Raw genomic sequence first — 19,014 nt, 5'->3', positions numbered from 1 at the left:
TGGTGTTTTTAATGCTAGTATATATTAAAATGATTAAATGAGAGTATATATTATTAAGTATTTCTTGTTCATTTTTCTTGTTCTTTTTATAAAAATACTTTCAAACTTATCTCAGAGAAAAAAATTATAAATATCTTGAAGAAATCTAATTTTTTGGCAACTAATTAAAGATTTTCTTTCTTGTTTGATGATTCATTTCCCTTAAATTTATTAAAATAATGAGACTTAGTTTTTCCTCTCTATTCATACTATCTTAGAAATTCCATAACCCCAAATGATCTTTTTTAATTGTTATATATATGTACATATATATGTTTATAAAAATGTATTTGATAGTACTTGTCAAATGTTTGTTAATAGATGTGCTTATATACATTATTTAATAGCACTTGTCAAATATTTGATACCCATTTGTCAATTACTTTCAGGAGTTCATTACCTTTTTATAAAAAAAGAAAGCAAAAGTTAGCAATTTTGAGAGCATCCTTGGATATTATATATCCTTTGAGAATTCCATTACATTCCACTATCTCTAGAGCACTGTGTCAATTGTGATAATAGACTTATCAATCCTTGAAGAGCAAACCATTGAATGGAAAAAATGGCATCATTATAGGGAATTAAAACTATAATATCAACCTAGAAACAAGCAGTAATTGGATCTCAACACTAATTTTTAAATGCTGAGTTACAACAAACATTTTTCCTACAAAAAAAATCTGTCAGTAAAACACAATCAACTCAATGCATGTGTGGCCTTCCTGATGTTTTCTTCTCTCACTTCTTTTAGACAGACTATTTTGGGGAGGAAGACAGTAGCAAAACACCATGTGTGTTTTGGGAAACTGCTTATGTCATGTAGACAAGACCTAACTCGATCTCACTTATATTCTCATTTCTATTGACAGCTGTGACTGTGTTACTTTTTAATCTGTAGTCAATAGTTTCACTTGTTAACTCACATTGCCAGCCAGTCTCTCATCCAAAGATCAATATATGCATATTTCCAGTCAATAATTATTATTAGGAACTCTGTAAAATTAATAAAATAGCTATCATTTTTTATTTCTTGCTATATGTCAAGTTATTTACATTTATTACCTCATTTTAGTTTTATATAATATCATGAAGGTTTAATGAAGAAATTGAAGTTCAAAGAGTGTAAGTAACTTGTCCAATGTTACATGTAGGTTCAACCTTAGACCTGAAATTTAAATCATGTCTGTCTCATCATAAAGCCTTAAATTTCTACTATGCTGTGGAGACACTTCCTCCTCTTTAGCTCCCTGGCTCAATGAATCAAACTGTCCCAAGGAAGAACTCTTCAAGGTACCAAAAGATTAATGGAAATTAAAAAGATTTATCTTTTAACACATTTGACTGTTGTCAGAATCTTGCTGAATACAACTTCTTTCTATTGATAGTAAGCCTTATTTTGTAAAAAACTTATAAAACATAATTCTTGTATCCAGAAATCTTGGGGATTTGGAGGAATATATTAATGTTCAGGAAAGAAAAAACCTGGACTTTGCATAAATAAGAGTAATGCTTTGAAACAGAAATGAGCAAAGAATTAATGGAAACTAAAATCACATTTCACCCAGAAGACATATTTCTGGTTTTAAGTTTAGAACAGTGAGCACAATGGGAATTGCTCACAACATAAAAGCAACACTTAATCCATTTGAATTTTCCCAGAATTGTGCAGGATATTAAAATCATACTTAAAATGTTTACTATAAATTCAAAACACTATAGTTTTCTATGTTTGGATTGTATATATTTTTTATTCAAGATAATTTTAAAAAATATATATTTTATTGATTTTTTTACTGAGAGGAAGGGAGAGAGATAGAGAGCTAGAAACGTCGATGAAAGAGAAACATCGACCAGCTACCTCTTGCACACCCCCTACCGGCAATGTGCCCGCAACCAAGGTACATGCCCTTGGCCGGAATCGAACCCGGGACCCTTCAGTCCGCAGACCGACGCTCTACCACTGAGCCAAACCGGTTTCGGCCAAGATAATCTTTTATTTAAATTTAGGTTTTAATCTGGAAAGTGAAAGACTTAACCAATAAGTTTAAAAAAGTTAACATTGACAAAATATTAAAAATTCTAAACCTTTAGGTAACAGAAATTTAAAAGAAACATTTGCTCGCCAAAACCGGTTTGGCTCAATGGATAGAGCGTCGGCCTGGGGACTGAAGGGTCCCGGGTTCGATTCCAGTCAAGGGCACGTACTCTGGTTGTGGGCACATCCCCAATGGGTATGTGCAGGAGGCAGCTGATCGATGTTTCTCTCTCATCAATGTTTCTAGCTCTCTATCTCCCTCCCTTCCTCTCTGTAAAAAAATCAATAAAAATATATTAAAAAAAAAAAGAAACATTGACTTGAAATTGTAGAAAAAAAGGAAAAATATTATGAATTTTATAAAAAGGTAATGAACTCCTAACAAGCATGTTCTAGGAGTATACAATTGAGGTCATGGTACAGCTATTACATTACTGAATGTCTGTCACTTTGGACAAAGAATTTGATTTTGGGATTAATTGAAACAATTTGAGTCTCTGTTTCATCAGTCCTTGAAAAAAGTGAACTCAAAGATGAACCTCTACTTTTCTGTTTTTTTTGTTTTTTTTTTTGTTTTTTTTTTGCGGAAATGGAAGGATCCAATATGAAACATCAACTTATGAAACATGAATTAAAAGTTGTAGAAAATGTTATAGCTAAATCATTATTGGTAAATTTATTAATATGTTATATAAGTTTTCTTCTTGATTAGATATTAGCAGGAGATTACATAAACATGTTTGATACATATTATTTAATTCTGTTTAACTTAAAAATTCTTTCCTACTTGCTTTATTAATAATGTTATTATTTTACATTTCAGATTAAATCCAATGAAGGCAGTTATGGTTTTGGGTTAGAAGACAAAAATAAAGTTCCAATAATTAAGTTGGTAGAAAAGTTCCAATAATTAAGCTGAGGTAATGTAAATTAGCATTATTATTTTAAGTTGTTGCTCATGACATACTATAAATATAAAATTTCTAAACTATTTGAAATCAGTGTTTTAGTATCCTATTGAAAATAATGTTTCTGGATACCCTTATTCTGAGGTTCTATCGAATACTCTAGGGATCTGTGAGGGGTCACATCTGGGTACTCAGGTGTAGTTGCGGAGAGGTATTGGAAATATCTACAGCTGTGAACCTGAGCTCCTGGAAGGCCAAATGGCTCATTCCATGCCCCTGGGTCTTCTCTGTTCCAGATTCTAGCCCAGAACCCTATGGGAACTGTGTAGGGTGGGACTATTATGCATGTCAGATAGTTCTTCCATTAATTCAAGGGCTGTGTCTTCTATCTTCCTGTCTCTGTTGACTGTAATATAAATACAACTTCCTTCAGTAAAGCACACTCTTTGACCTATTTTCTCATTGGGTTATGCTAACTGATGTTCTCTCACCTCACTAGTCTTTTAAACCAAGAAATCTCCTGATCATTCATTCTGTCATTCATTCACAAATATCCATTTGGTACCTACTGAATGCTAGGCAGTGTACTGGGTTCTGGGAATACAGCAATGAACAAAATAGACAACATTTCCTATCTACTTTCCAGTGTTATATACCAAGTTTATCAAAGTTAATATATGCTCACCTTGCTGCCTAGCTTATAAAATGGTTAATCCCCCAGCAAACATCTCAATATTTAAATCTTTAATATAGAATGTGATGATGAATGAAACATGGCTTTTAACTTAGAATCTGTTTAAAGTTAGTAATAGACTGTCACCCATCCTCTCATCTGATAATGCCCAAGGTGTCTCATGTAAGACAAAGCTTAATGTACAGCACATTACTGTCAAATCAAATAACTTTGGTCAATTCATATTCTTAGTCGGCCCAGCCAGCAAATAATTTTTTTAGTAATTTCCTGTGAGAAGCAAATGTTTCTCCCAGACTCTTTCAGAGGATGTTTCTAGCATTTCATCTGCCTATGCCTTTGATAAAATGTCTTCTCCAGGGTTTTTAGTTATCTGATAACTAAAAGAGCATATAATTTATAGGCAATAGATTTGGTTAAGAAGAGCAGCCTTGTTGGCATGGAGAGATAATGGCTATATATTTGTTGTTTTTTTTAATGTATTTTATTGACTTTTTACAGAGAGGAAGGGAGAGTTAGAAACATCGATCAGCTGCCTCCTGCACACCCCCTATTGAGGATGTGCCTGCAACCAAGATACATGCCCTTGACCGGAATTGAACCCGGGACACTTGAGTCCGCAGGCCACTGAGCCAAAAACCGGTTTTGGAGGAGAAGCCAAGATGGCTGCTCGGGTAGACACCTAACCGCAGCAGCACACAACAATTTCAATGGAATACAACTAAAATGTAGAGTGGACATCGCCCAGAGCTACAGGTAGTCGACTGACTGAAAATTCTGCAACAAGAAGGAAAGAGAAAACCAAAAGGTAAATCAGAGGAGCTGAAAAAAAGCCTAAGGTACGGAGACATGCTGCGCATTCGCACGCACGCGCGCGGAGAGGTCGCAGCCGGAGAGGAGAAGAGGGCTGGGTGCTGCCCGGCGTTCCCTAGCAGGAAGGAAATAAAACCCCCAGCCTGGGCTGAACCCCCGAACCGGCAGCGCTGAGCCCCAAGTTAAGGGCCAGACCCTGGGGACCCAGGCTCCGGCAGGGGGAGACGGGACTGTGAGGCGGAATCCCAAGCGAGCAGCGAAAAGCAGGGCCCCCGGAGTCGCGCGCACATTGCGTGCAGAAGACAGTCTGTTGACTCTGATCCTAGACTTCCCTAGCGGGAAAGAGAAAAAAAAGCTCCAGACTGGAGGAATGTGACAGGGAGCAGGAGCCCCTGCCGGACACCGGCCAACCGGGCACCGGCAGGGAGCCGGGTGACGGGGCCCCCAGGGGGGGGGGTGCCCCTGAGCCTTCGACCTCTGAGCATGGGCAACGGAGTCAAGGCCTTGGGCTGCTTCCTGGGCGGTGCCGACCCCTGCAACAGGCTGGAGCAGCGCGGGAGCCTGCGGAGAACAAAGGGGTGCCACAGGCCAACCTGCTGAGCTCCCAGGACAAGGAGGAAGAAACCAAAGAAGTTCTCAATGTGAAGAAATCAAGTGAGAGCAAAAGATAGTAAAATTACTTAAGAAAGAATACAAAGAAGATCTTGAAAAATCAAAGACTAAGTCAGAACTCAACTCACCAGCCAACATTGCAACATAAATGCGTTTAAAAAAAAAAAAAAAAAAAAAAAAAAAGGACAGAATGTTGGAACAGCGGCAGGCAGGCCTGGAGTGGCCAGGCACAAGGCAGTGGCAACTGGACCCGGAGCAGCAACGGCCAGGCCCCAGAACAGCAGCAGCCAGAACCAGAGCAACAACAGCCAGCACTGGAGCAGCTAGACCTGGGGCAGTGGCAGCCAGGCCTGAGGCAGAGGCAGCCAAGCCCAGGGTGGCCAGTCCAGGAACACCGAGACCCGGAGTGGCCGGGCCCAGAGCTGCTGGGTTGGGAGCAGCCAGGCCCAGAACAGCAGTAACCAAGCCCGGAGCATCCAGGCTGGGAGCGGCCAGACTCGGAGCGGCCGGGTCCGGGGCAGCCGGGCCTAGAGCAGCCGGGTCGGGTGTGGCCAGGCCCGGAGCAGCAGCTGCCAGGCTGGGAGCGGCCAGGCCCGGAGCAGCCGGGTCGGGTGCGGCCAGGCCCTGCGCAGCGGCTGCCAGGCTGGGAGCGGCCAGGCCCGGAGCAGCCGGGTCGGGTGTGGCCAGGCCCGGAGCAGTGGCTGCCAGGCTGGGAGCGGCCAGGCCCGGAACAGCCGGGTCGGGTGCGGCCAGGCCCGGAGCAGCAGCTGCCAGGCTGGGAGCGGCCAGGCTCGAAGCAGCCGGGTCTGGTGCGGCCAGGCCTGAAGCAGCGGTTACCAGGCTGGGAGCGGCCAGGCCCGGAGCAGCGGCTGCCAGGCTGGGAGTGGCCAGGCCCGGAGCAGCTGCGTTGGGTGCGGCCAGGCCCATAGCAGCTGCTGCCAGGCTGGGAGCGGCCAGGCTCGAAGCAGCCGGGTCTGGTGCAGCCAGGCCTGAAGCAGCGGCTGCCAGGTAGGGAGAGGCCAGGCTCGAAGCAGCCGGGTCTGGTGCGGCCAGGCCCGGAGCAGCAGCAACCAAATCCAGAGCAACTAGGTCGGGAGCGGCAGTGGCCAGACCCGGAGCAGCTGGTTGTGGAACGAACCAGAGCAACAGAGGCCAGGCCCGGAGCAGCCAGGCCCGGAACAGCTCGCTCCTCGCCTGCCCCTGCCCCACAGCTGCCTCTCAGACATGGCTGGAAACTTTTGTGGGAACTTGAGCATCTGCTGAATCAAGTGATGAAGGCTTAGATCTGGATGTGTTGAGTTAGTATAGGGCTAGGATGTTGATCTGTGAGTGCCTTGGGTGGGGCCTGGATGAGGCTGGTTGACCTATTTGGAAATGTCTTTTGTGTGAAATGTATCATTGGCCATGTGGAGGTATTATTGATTTGAGAAAATGCTAAGTAACTGATTTACTATCTGAAAAGGGATTTACTATAGGGGAAAGGGAGGGAGGAAGAGACTGAACATAAACTGCACCTATGGATGAGGATAATGGGGGATGGGGAGGGGGCGGAGGGTGGCGTGGGAACCCGGTGGAGGGGGGAAGAAATGAGGAACCTTTGTAATAATATGAACAATAAAGATTGATTTAAAAAAAAAAAAGAAATTCAAACAAACAAACAAACAAAAAAACACCGGTTTTGGCTGGTGTTTTATATTGTTGACAGTATTACAAATGTCCCCCAATTTCCCCTTAACTCCCCTCCCCCCCACCCCAGGCCTTCACCACACTATTATCTGTATCCACTGGCTATGCATATATGTATATTAGTTTTTTGGTTAATTTTTTCCCATCTCCCGCCTGCCCTCCACTCTGAGATATATCAGCCTATTCCATGCATTCATGCTTCTGAGCCTATTTTGTTTTCCAGTCAATTTATTAGGTTCATTTGATTCCACATATAAGTTAGATCATGTGATATTTGTCTTTCTATAACTCGCTTATTTCACTCAGCCTAATATTATAATATTCTCTAGGTCCATTCACGTTGTCACAAAGGTAACACATTCTTATTTTTTTACAGCTGCACAGTAATCTACTGTAAAAACATTCCACATGTTTTTTGTCTACTCATCTGCTGATGGGCACTTGGGCTGTTTCCAGATCTTGGCTATTGTAAAATAATGCTGCTATGAATATAGGGGTGCATATATTCTTTCTGATTTGTGTTTAGGGAATCTTAGGATATATTTCCAGAAGTGGGATTCATTAATCAAATGGCAGTTCCATTTTTGATTTTTTGAGGAAACTCCATACTGTTTTCCACAGTGGCTGCACCAGGAAGTTTGATATTATGTCTTCTTTGTCATCTTTTCAGCATCTTATAATCTGTGCTTGTTGAAGCACACTTCCTTGGATTCTAGGCCATTTCTCTCCTATACTTTCTCAGGCTAATGATGCATATTTGGTTGTCATTGATGTCTATGTTGAGATTGAAACTCTGAGTTAAATGGATATCCATGGAAAATGCAATAAAAAAAATTAACCTGGAGTTTGACTATAGTTAAAATGGTGAAATTAAAAAAGGGACTACAAAATAAAGCAGAAGAAAGGATCACAGGAAGCGTACAATGTTGTCATGGAGGGAGGTAAGGATGGGTGATCAAATTTAAAACTAGGTCAGAAAGAATAATTCTGTCACTGCTCTCACAGTTTTATTTTGTGAAATGGTATAAAAACATTGCAGATGTGTTAAAACGTCAAAATCTATAAGTTCTAGACCCTTTCGGATTCTAATTCTGGGAAATAAATAGTTCCCTTATTAAAATATAATTTGACTCTTTTTTTTTCTATTTCTCTTGTAGATGGCTGGCATGGAAGTTGGAAAAAAGATTTTTGCTATTAACAGTGACCTAGTTTTTATGAGACCTTTCAGTGAACTGGATTGCTTCCTGAAATCCTGCTTAAACAGCAGATAATCTCTAAGAGTTCTAATGAGCATAAAGCCAAGGGAGTAAGTTGTATGATTTGTGTGGGATTTAAAAAAAAAATTATGCATAGATGAATAAAGTAGAAAATTTAACTAAGCAAAGATCTAGAATTAAGCTTCTCATTGCTTGAAATATTGAAACTTCACCAAACATCACTAAGATTGGTCTTTAAATTATGGGGAAAACTACATTGCTTATGATGACAAAATTCATTCTACTTGAATCATGTAGTTTCAGCAGAAATAATTTCCTTTTAATGACTAAATTTTCCGGGTCTAGTTTGGGTTGAGTCTGACTGTGAGTGAAAAAGATGAATAGAACACTTGATAATAAAGAATTGCATTCCTCCATGGTGAGCCCTAAGAATTTCAGGGGCTGTGGGTTAATTAAATACCATTTATAATCAAACGCTGTTAAAATATGGTATCAAAACTAAGAGAAAGACAATCCTATGCTCATGTGTACTTAGAAATAGGTCCTATCTATCTGCCTATGATTAGAAAAAACTCATGTTTGTAGTAGGAAATTTAGAGTACAGACTTCCCAAAGGATTTTTCTTATAATCATACCACCTATAAATAACCATTATTATTCTTTTGAAATTTAGTGTTAGTTGAATTTTACAGGTCCTGACAGACATATGTATAATCACATATTTATAAAATGGGATATGCTTTACGATGTTTTTTTTTTTTTTCTTTTTACAGAAGTTAACAAAATATTATGAATATACTTGGAAGACATTGGCTTTTCTGCCAAAACTGGTTTGGCTCAGTGGATAGAGCGTCGGGCTGTGGAGTGGGGGGTTCCGGGTTCGATTCCGGTCAAGGGCATGTACATTGGTTGTGGGCTCATCCCTGGTAGGGGGTGTGCAGGAGGCAGCTGATCGATGTTTCTCTCTCATTGACATTTCTAGCTCTCTATCCCTCTCCCTTCCTCTCTGTGGAAGATCAATAAAATATATTTAAAAAAAAAACACAAAAAACATAGTTTGTTAACTGATCTCTGTTTAAAAAAAAAAAAAAAAAGACATTGGCTTTTCTTCTCTAAATCATTAATGATCTTGCTTTCCCTTATCAGATTTTCACTTGTTTACCCAATGAAGTAACAGAAACCATGCATATAAAGCGCTTACCACAATGTGTTAGTATACATATATGGTTTTGTCAAAATTACTGTTTAGTATACACTTATATTATTTATCATGAGCGTCGGCCTGTGGACTGAAAGGTCCCGGGTTCGATTCTGGTCAAGGGCATGTACCTTGGTTGCGGGCACATCCCCAGTAGGGGGTGTGCAAGAGGCAGCTGGTCGATAATTCTCTCCCATTGACGTTTCTAACTCTCTATCCCTCTCTCTTCCTCTCTGTGAAAAATCAATAAAATAAAATATATTTATATTATTTATCAATAGTGATAGCAACTTCATGAATTTTAAGATAAATCATTTCAAAAACAAAATGATTTGTTCTAACTACTTATAGAAAGATTCTAAATATATATAATGGAGCATTCTTTCCTGCCTTAATATATATTCAGCAAAATTGGATGCACTATTTATCTTAAGAGTTTTAGTGCAGCTAAAACCGGTTTGGCTCAGTGGATAGAGCGTCAGTCTGCGGACTGAATCAATTCTGGTCAAGGGCATGTACCTTGGTTGTGGGCACCAATCTATGTTTCTCTCTCATTGATGTTTCTAACTCTTTATCCCTCTCCCTTCCTCTCTGTAAAAAATCAATAATAATAATAATAATTATATATATATATATATATATATATATATATATATATATATATAGTAGTGCAGTGTCATGGGCTACATTCTGTAGTGCTAAGTCATCAAGGTGGATGTTTCTACCAACAGCTTACTAAGGGGTCCGAAAGATTGGGCCTCATTAAAGTTACTAATTTAGAGGGACTTTGTGCTATAGAGCAGCAGATAACATCACAATGTCATCTTTCTCTAAAACTAGTTATGATCTAGTGCTCCCCCTTTATCCAACCCACCTAGGATAAGGTTAACCTACCCTGTTTTCCAGAAAATAAGACAGTGTCTTATATTAATTTTTTCTCCCAAAGTTGCGCTAGGTCTTATTTTCAGGGGATATCTTATCTTTCCATGCGCTAGATCTTATTTTCGGAGGATGTCTTATTTTCGGGAGAACACGAGTAGTTGCCTACCTCTGGACATTGTGAGGACATTTAACAGGAAAGAAATAAGGGAGTAGCATTCCTAAGCTTTACTCATGGACCCTTGATCCCTAATTTAACCCTACAAATACTGGTCCACTGATCACAAACATTTCAAACATTTCAAGCTGGTCACTGGAGTGACCAGGTTGAAAACTAAATAGATAGGGCAAATCCGCAGTCTTAGAAGAAGTTGCTAGATGAGCAGGGTTGGAATGTGAATCTTCTGATTCTTCTTCCCAAGGTATTTGTTGCACAGTAACTGGAACCATGATATTTCTGGTCCAAGATCAAGCCTCTCATCCACCACTTGTTTGCTAATTGTGTTGCTTCAACATCCTGATCCATAAAAAAGTGGTGATGATAAGAGTGACTATGTTGCATAGCTGCTAAGAACACTTAAATAAATCTAGATTTGTAAGAACTTAGTGACATGGTAATTCCATAATATATTCTCCAGTTATCTGATCTGTGATGCTTTTTTTGTTCTCTAATTTCATTTTTCCATTGCTTCTTTATTACATCAAGAACATATATTACCTTGTATTTTAAAACTGTTTTGAGGATGGAGCACTCATTTTTTCAATTTAATAAATCTTTATTGTTCAGATTATTACAATTGTTCCTCTTCTCCCCCCCCCCATAGCTCCCCTCCACCCAGTTCCCACCCCACCCTCTGCCCTTACTTCCCCTCCACTGTCCTCATCCATAGGTATATGATTTTTGTCCTGTCTCTTCCTGCAATCCCACACCTCTTTCCCCCTGAGAATTGTCAGTCCACTCCCTTTCTATGCCTCTGATTCTAGTATGTAAGAATCTCTGTCTCGGCCCACATGGAAAGAGTTTCAATTCAGGGTTTGGGTTCTGGAGAAGGGCCGCACACAAATGAAGAGACTTGAGACTTGAAGAAATTCAACTTAGCGATATGGGGGGCCAGGTAGTAGTCCAACTCTAGTGGGAAAACTACTCCTGCTCTGGCCCTGCCATCCCTTTTTATTGAGGCTTTGGGGAAAACATCTTAGGCAACATAAATAGAAATTTACATGTAGCCCTTAGGCAGGAAATAACAGAAACTTACATGGGACATACAAGGTGGAGGCTGCTTCAGCTATCAATGTCTGAGTGGCTATAGCAATTTAGGTTGTTGACCAGCCTTCCTGACTTCCTGTCAACATTTCTTTTAGTGAAACTGATTTGTTTTCCAGCATCTCCCCCGTTTTCTTTCCTTAAAAAATTTTGCATATGCAGACTAGAGATAAACAAAAAATGAAACAAGCAACAATGGCTATGCTGAGAGTCAAATGAAATCAGTCTGCAGTAAGTTTCTTTGTGGGCCAACAGTTTTTGAATCCCAGATTCAATGTCCAACAGTTTTTTTTTTTTGAGTACATGTCAACAATGGTATCCGGATGGTGGACAAATGGTGACAATGCAGGTCTGACTTCTGGTTTGGTCCTGGGCAACCTGCAGCGACGCACATCTGCTGACTGCTAGTATGGCAAGGCGTCGTCAGCATCTTCCACCTCTGGATTGTTTTTCCTCTTGTCTTTATGGCTGGAGTATTCCTGTCAATTCTTCTCTGTTGCAGGAATCCACATGGTCTTGAAGTTATTTTCTGAAAATATACAAACATATTCTCAACCAAAAGTTAATAATGGAATCTTTTCTATAAATTTTACTTGAGATCCTTTTTATTTTTGCCCAAATGATTTACCTTTGGCTTATTCTGACATAATATGTATTTTTCATCCTGCTGTTAGCATTACAAATGAAAATTAGTTTTATAAAGAAAAAATTTTCTGGATATGTTTCCTTACATAATATTTTTCCACTATCCTCCCTTTTTTTATTTAATTATTAGGATGCTTTTGGAAAATTTTTATAATGCAGTCTTCAAATTTTATTTTTTTGCACAAAAATATGACTGCTATTAGGTTCATTATATGTTAAGCAATTTTTTCCATGAAATGAACTACCAATAGAAATTTTAGTAATACTTTAGAAACAGCTTTTTGTACAATGAAATTTTCTTGAATATTTACTTATTTCAATTAGCCAATTTAAACTAATCTGAAAACTTGACTACTATTTTACTGTAAAACTTAATATTCTAACAATAATTTTAGTTTACCCTGTAAATATTAATGCAAAGGATTATTTGCATCCTTGAGAAGGCTCTAAGAATTCCTAGTATTAGACTAGATTTAGATATAGGGCAGAGACAAGATGGCGACCGAACAGACGGACTTGTTCTGACTCCGGTCCCAGAACAGATAAAAGCAGCATCTGAGTTGCTCAGGGAAGGTTGATCGGCAGCTAAGGGGCAGCGGAACTCTCAAGGAAGGTAAGGAAGGGTCCGCTGCACAGGATTTTCTGACCAAGCGGCCAGCACTGCCGCAGCGGCTCTCCCGGAGCTACGGGCTCGGAGGGAAAGCTGAGCCATCTTACCAGGAAAGGAGGAGCTTCTCTGAGGCCTGCAAAACCCACAGCGGAGGAGTCCATCGAGCAGCTGTGACACCCCAATCGGTGCAAATACGTGGATTCAAGGGAGTTCTTCAATCACCCATGGAAAGGTCAGAGTTTGCGGGGATAGCCTGAGGGTTCTAGCAGCGCAGGCAGCGGTGGCCGTGGAGCTCCGGCGAGGCCCGCCTCCACGGTAGCCGGGAGCGCCCAAGCAGCTTCCCGTGACTAGCTGTGCCCAAAGAAGGCTGCAGCGAGAATCCTGCCCGGCGACAGCCAGTGCTGGGTTTGGCGTAATCTTTTCCAGAAGCTGGACTTTTTAAAACACCAGGGGACACGGGACAGATTGTTAAGAATCGCGGCTGTCCCGCCAAGGGCAGAACATCTGGACACCTTGGCGCCTGATCCCCTTCACCCCCTTGCGTCTGAATACTAGGGAAGGACTGCCCAGTTGAGCATATCAGGGGAAATTGCAGGGGGAAATTGCCTTCCTGGAAACAAGGAATCAGAGCAAGAAAAGATAGTCTGGAACCCAGTTAGCACTCTGCCAGCTAGAGCCATAGAGAAAGAAGGCCATAGCAACCAAAAAGACTGGGAGGTCAAACCGGAAACACTGACACCTAAGAGCTGAATTACAAACTGCCTTTTCTTTTTTTTCTTTTTTTTCCCCTCTTTTTTCTTTTAATAAAAAAATAAATGGACACAAATAACTAAGATATAGCCTACTTAAAATTAAGGATTACCTTACAAAACTGAGGTGCAGTGGAATGCTGGGAACTGCAAGACTGTCTGGACTGAGAATCAGGAGTGCCAAATACAATAACAGAGGAAGTGAATGACCACCACTGGTAATTTTTATGCTAATTTTATTATTCTTTATTTTATTTTCATTTTTTACATCTTTTATTTAATTTTCATTTTTTACATCTTTTACTTAAGAAACTAATTTTTTCTTTTTTCCTTACTTGATTTTACCTTTTCAATTATTACATTTTTTAATCTCTATCATCACTATTACTACTGCTATTTTGCAATTTTTGTTTCTTTTTTTTTCCCTCTCCAGTAGCATTTTATTTTTTCTTTATTTTACATTGGGAGTAACCTTCATTCTATTTTAATCTCTAGTATAGCATCATTCAACCCTATCTCAACTCGACCTTTACACCATCACTCTCTTATAATACTAAACTTTACCCTTTTAGTCTCCAGTTTATCCTCTCCCTTTCCGGCTTTAGTTTTTCCTCTATTCTTTCTGTATACCCCCTGCTAAAGCTCTCACTATACTTATAGACCTAAGTTCCAACCCCTGATCCAAGTGTATAAATACCACTCTCTGCACTATATTAATTAGTTAAAAACAAAAAACAAAACAAACAAACAAAAAAAAACTGTTCTCCCCTCTATCCTTTTCTCATTGTTCGTTTGAAGGTGGATTATTGTGAATTTTTATGCTTTTTAGTGAAATTGTTATGCTTATTCCTGTGTTGTTATTGTTGCTTTGTATTTTTAAAAATATCCTGTTTTTGTTTGTTTCTTTTACTTCTGTATATCATAGCCTTACTTAATAATAGTGGATATTGTAGTTTGTATTAATCTCCAAGTATTGTTACTGGTATTGGCTGGGTTCAGTGGTTGTTTTATGGCAATTTTCTCCATATATATGTATGTGTATATATATATATATATATATATATATATATATATATATATATATATATATAGTTTGTTTCCCATTTCTCTTTTAGTTTTCTTCTTCTTCTTCTTCTTCTTCTTCTTCTTCTTCTTCTTCTCTCTCTCTCTCTCTCTCTCTCTCTCTCTCTCTCTCTCTCTCTCTCTCTTCATTTTTTCCCCTGTTTTCCAACTTCATTTTGTCATTACTTTTTTTTCTTCTTTTTCTATCTCTTTATCCCTCTTTTTTTTATTTTATTTACTTATTTATTTTTTTTAAATTTTTCTTTATTTTACTTTTACCTTTCTTCCTTCTCTCCTATCCCCTAATTTGCCTTTCTCTAGTGGTCACCTTTATTAGAGGTTATTAATATTGAAAATACATTTCTGTTAAGTGCCTCTTGTGTTGTACCTGGTAGGGTTGTATTTTGTACCTTTAAATCAATGCAGGAGAAGGAACACCACATAACCAGACATCCTGAAAAGAGAGGCCATGGAGAGACCAAAAAATAGCCCGCACATAAAGAAAAGCAGGCATCACCAGAAAAGGAAGTAAACGAATCAGAGGCAAGCAGCCTACCAGAGCAAGAATTCAGAATAATGATCATAGGATGGCTAAAAAGAATGGAAGAGAAATTTGACAATAACCAAGAAGAAATGAGGAAGAACCATGAGGAATTGAAGAAGAACCAAGAGGAATTGAAGAAGAATCAAGAGGAATTGAAGAAGAACGAAGAAGAAATGAAAAATGACATCGCTACCATGAAGAACTCAATAGAAAGCATCAAGAGTAGACTAGATGAAGCAGAGGACCGCATCAGTGAGCTAGAAGACAAGATGGAAAAAAATACCCAAGTAGAGCAGCTTCTAGAAAAAAAGATTAAAAAGCAGGAGGAGAGTGTACGGGAGCTTTGGGACAATACAAAACAAAATAATATTCGAATAATAGGGGTTCCAGAAGGATAGGAAACTGAGGTAGACATGGAAAAAGTATTTCAAGAAATAATGACAGAAAACTTTCCTGAGATAGAGAAGAAAAAACCCACATAAATCCAAGATGCTAGCAGAGTCCCAAGCAAAATGAATCCCAGAAGACAGACTCCAAGGCACATTATAATCAAATTGGCAAACAACAATGACAAAGTAAGAATCTTAAAAGCAGCCAGAGAGAGACAGAAAGTTACATACAAAGGAACCCCCATCAGACTAGCAACTGATTTCTCAACAGAAACTTATCAGGCCAGAAGGGAATGGGATGAAATATACAAAGTCATGCAAAGGAAGGATCTAAATCCAAGAATACTGTACCCAGCAAGGCTATCAATCAAAATTGAAGGGGAAATCAGGAGCTTCATAGACAAAAAAAGACTGAAGGAATTTATCTCCACCAAACCAGCAATGCAAGAAATGCTAAAGGGTCTACTGTAAAAAATAAAGAAATAAGAAGTGAAGAAGGAACACGTGTATAGAATAAAAATGGCGTCAAATGAGTACCTATCAATAATAACCTTAAATGTAAATGGATTAAATGCTCCAATCAAAAGACATAGGGTAACAGATTGGATAAGAAAACAAGGCCCATACAGCTGTTGTCTACAAGAAACCCACCTCAGAAAAAAAGATGCACACAGACTGAGGGTGAAGGGATGGAAAAAAGTTTTCCAGGCAAATGGAAATGAAAAAAAAAAAGCTGGGGTAGCAATACTTTTATCTGACAAATTAGATCTCAGAGTGAAGGACATAACAAGAGATAATGAAGGCCACTTCATAATACTAAAGGGAACAATCCAACAAGAAGAAATAACCCTGGTAAATATATATGCACCCAATACAGGAGCACCCAAATACATAAAAAAAAAAAACTGCTGGAGGACATTAAGGAATCGATTAATAGCAATACAATCTTAGTAGGAGATTTTAATACCCCACTGTCACCCGTCGACAAATCATCTAAACAAAAAATCAGCAAAGAAATATCAATCCTAAATGACTCACTAGACCAGATGGAATTAATTGACATCTTCAGAACACTCCACCCCAAAGCCACAGAATATACATTCTTCTCAAGTGCACATGGGACATTCTCAAAGATAGACCACATTTTGGGACATAGGCAAAGTCTCTTCAAATTCAAAAAGATAGAAATCATATCAAGCATCTTCTCAGATCATAATGGCATAAAACTGGAAATTAACTAGATATAGGGCAGATGTTTTCAGCCAAGTCTCTGTTGCCTGGGTCCTGATCTGAGCTGGGCATGGGAAGCACGAAGCAGCGATGGGGCAGGAAACCTCCCTCAGAAGGGGCGAAGTTTCAAGCCCCTGCAATGTTGGGGGGAAAGGTGGGAGGATCTGTGCCCCACCTCTGTTGACTCCCAAGTTCTCTCCTGATGGCCCCCTGTGGCTGTGCCTGTTTTAGGTTGTTCTTCCCCTGAGGAATCTTACCCGTCATTGGCTAACCAGGCATCACCAAGAAGGGTGATGTGAGGTTTAGTTCTGTCTCCTTGGTAGCTTATGGCCCTATAGCCTCCATGCCCAGCACCTGCCTTGGGATCCCCTTGCCTGATGGTGAGGCCCTGGCATTGATCACATATCTTGGGGAACCCAGGTTTCTTCTCCAGGGAGGGCCCAGCTCACACCATTGTGCAAGAGACAGATCCATGGTACCAGCCACCATGAGGCTTCAACCTCAGCATAAATTGAAAACTCAGGCAACATCTGTGAGTCATTGGATTGTGAGAAAAGGGTCCCTCTTTATAATTATCTTAAGATATTAGATTTAAACTTTTAGAGCTGGACAGTCAAATATTTAGCATTTTGTCATTTCAAAATTTCTAAACTTTTGCCGAAACCGGTTTGGCTCAATGGATAGAGAGTCGGCTTGGGGACTGAAAGGACCCGAGTTCGATTCCAGTCAAGGGCATGGCATATCCCCAATGGGGGGTGTGCAGGAGGCAGCTGATCGATGACTCTCTCTCATCAATGTTTCTAGCTCTCTATCTCTCTCCCTTCCTCTCTGTACAAAATCAATAAAATATATTAAATTTTTTTTTTCTTAACTTTTAACTTTATTATTTATATAATTAAGCAAACTTCCTCCAAAAAAAATATTTTGCTGCCAAATGAGTTTGGAGGAAGTTTGTAGCCATTCAAATGCAAATTGCCACATTCCTTAGCTTACTAGGAGAGTGGGCTTCCTTATTGGATTGCCACATGTCTCTTCCTTCTCCCAAATCCTGCTTGCTCTGGGGGAGGTTTCAACAAATCTGGCCACACATTTTTTTTTCATGCTTAAAAGATAAAGACAGATCTCAAATTTTTTCTTTCTTTTTAGCTTTCTGAAGTAATAACTAGCACCCAATTTGGCCAAGATCAGCATTTCCCTGTGAATTTTTTTATAATTTTTAAAGAAAACTTAAAGTAGGTAATCTCATTGCAGAAGATCAGATAACTTTGCCCTCTCCTGCCACCTTTGAATTTCTCCACATCAGAGGCGGTTTCAGCTGTGGAGTCTCATTTCTTATTACAGATTTTAAATTCCAAATACAAACTAAGATTTTAATTTGAACAAGAAACCACATTCTTTAAGCATACAAACAAAAAGTTCTAATAATAAAGTTTACTTTATATTTATAACCTAATTCTTCCCCATTAGCTTGGCTGAAAAAGACATTCCCACCCTACTTACTGAAATATGGTAGCAAACATACATGGGTAAAAACTGCTGTTTGAATTTTAACCCTGCTATTTTGGCTTTGACCTTCACTTACTTGCTTAAACAATAGGGTAGTTACAGGAGATTGATTCCCACTGACTCAGTAGCTTCAGGGGTAGAAACTATAGATAACCTTTAGAGATTAATCTCTGAGTTCTGCTTCTGTATTATCGGCAAGATAGGGCCACATTCCAATGTTCCCAGCCTTTAGAATTTAGAACAAAGGAAAATTTCTGTGGTTTGAACCTTTAAAAAGACTTGCCTACACCTGGAACAGTGGACTCCACCTATGTGTGGTGCTCTCTCGGCCATCCTGGCCAGTTTTCCAATAAATCCTTGCCTGCTTTTTTAAATCAATCATCAGCCTCCAGTGGTCTTATTTTGAACCCAGGGTTCAACCCCACAACACTTACATTTCGCGACTCTGCAGCTGGTCGTGGGCTTTTGTGTGCGGTGAATTTCCCTCACCTTTTTCAGGTGAATTTTTGACACCTTTTCTCGGTGTAATTTTTTTCCTTCCTTCACTCTTAGGCAAAAAATACCTTCTCCTCCGAAAGTCCTGTGTTGAAGGTGCCAGATATAGGAATCTCTTTCACAGCCCACTTGGAAAGAGTTTCAATTCAGGGTTTGGGTTCTGGAGAAGGGCCGCACACAAATGAAGAGACTTGAGACTTGAAGAAATTCAACTTAGCAATATGGGGGGCCAGGCAGCAGTCCAACTCTAGTGGGAAAACTACGCCTGCTCTGGCCTTGCCATCCCTTTTTATTGAGGCTTTGGGGAAAACATCTTAGGCAACATAAATAGAAATTTACATGTAGTCCTTAGGCAGGAAATAACAGAAACTTACATGGGACATACAAGGTGGAGGCTGCTTCAGCTATCAATGTCTGAGTGGCTAGAGCAATTAAGGTTGTT

This window comes from Pipistrellus hanaki (genome assembly GCF_964339955.1).
Source record: "Pipistrellus hanaki genome assembly, chromosome: 3".
In the NCBI taxonomy this organism is placed as follows: Eukaryota; Metazoa; Chordata; class Mammalia; order Chiroptera; family Vespertilionidae; genus Pipistrellus; species Pipistrellus hanaki.
This window is presented reverse-complemented; position numbering follows the sequence as displayed.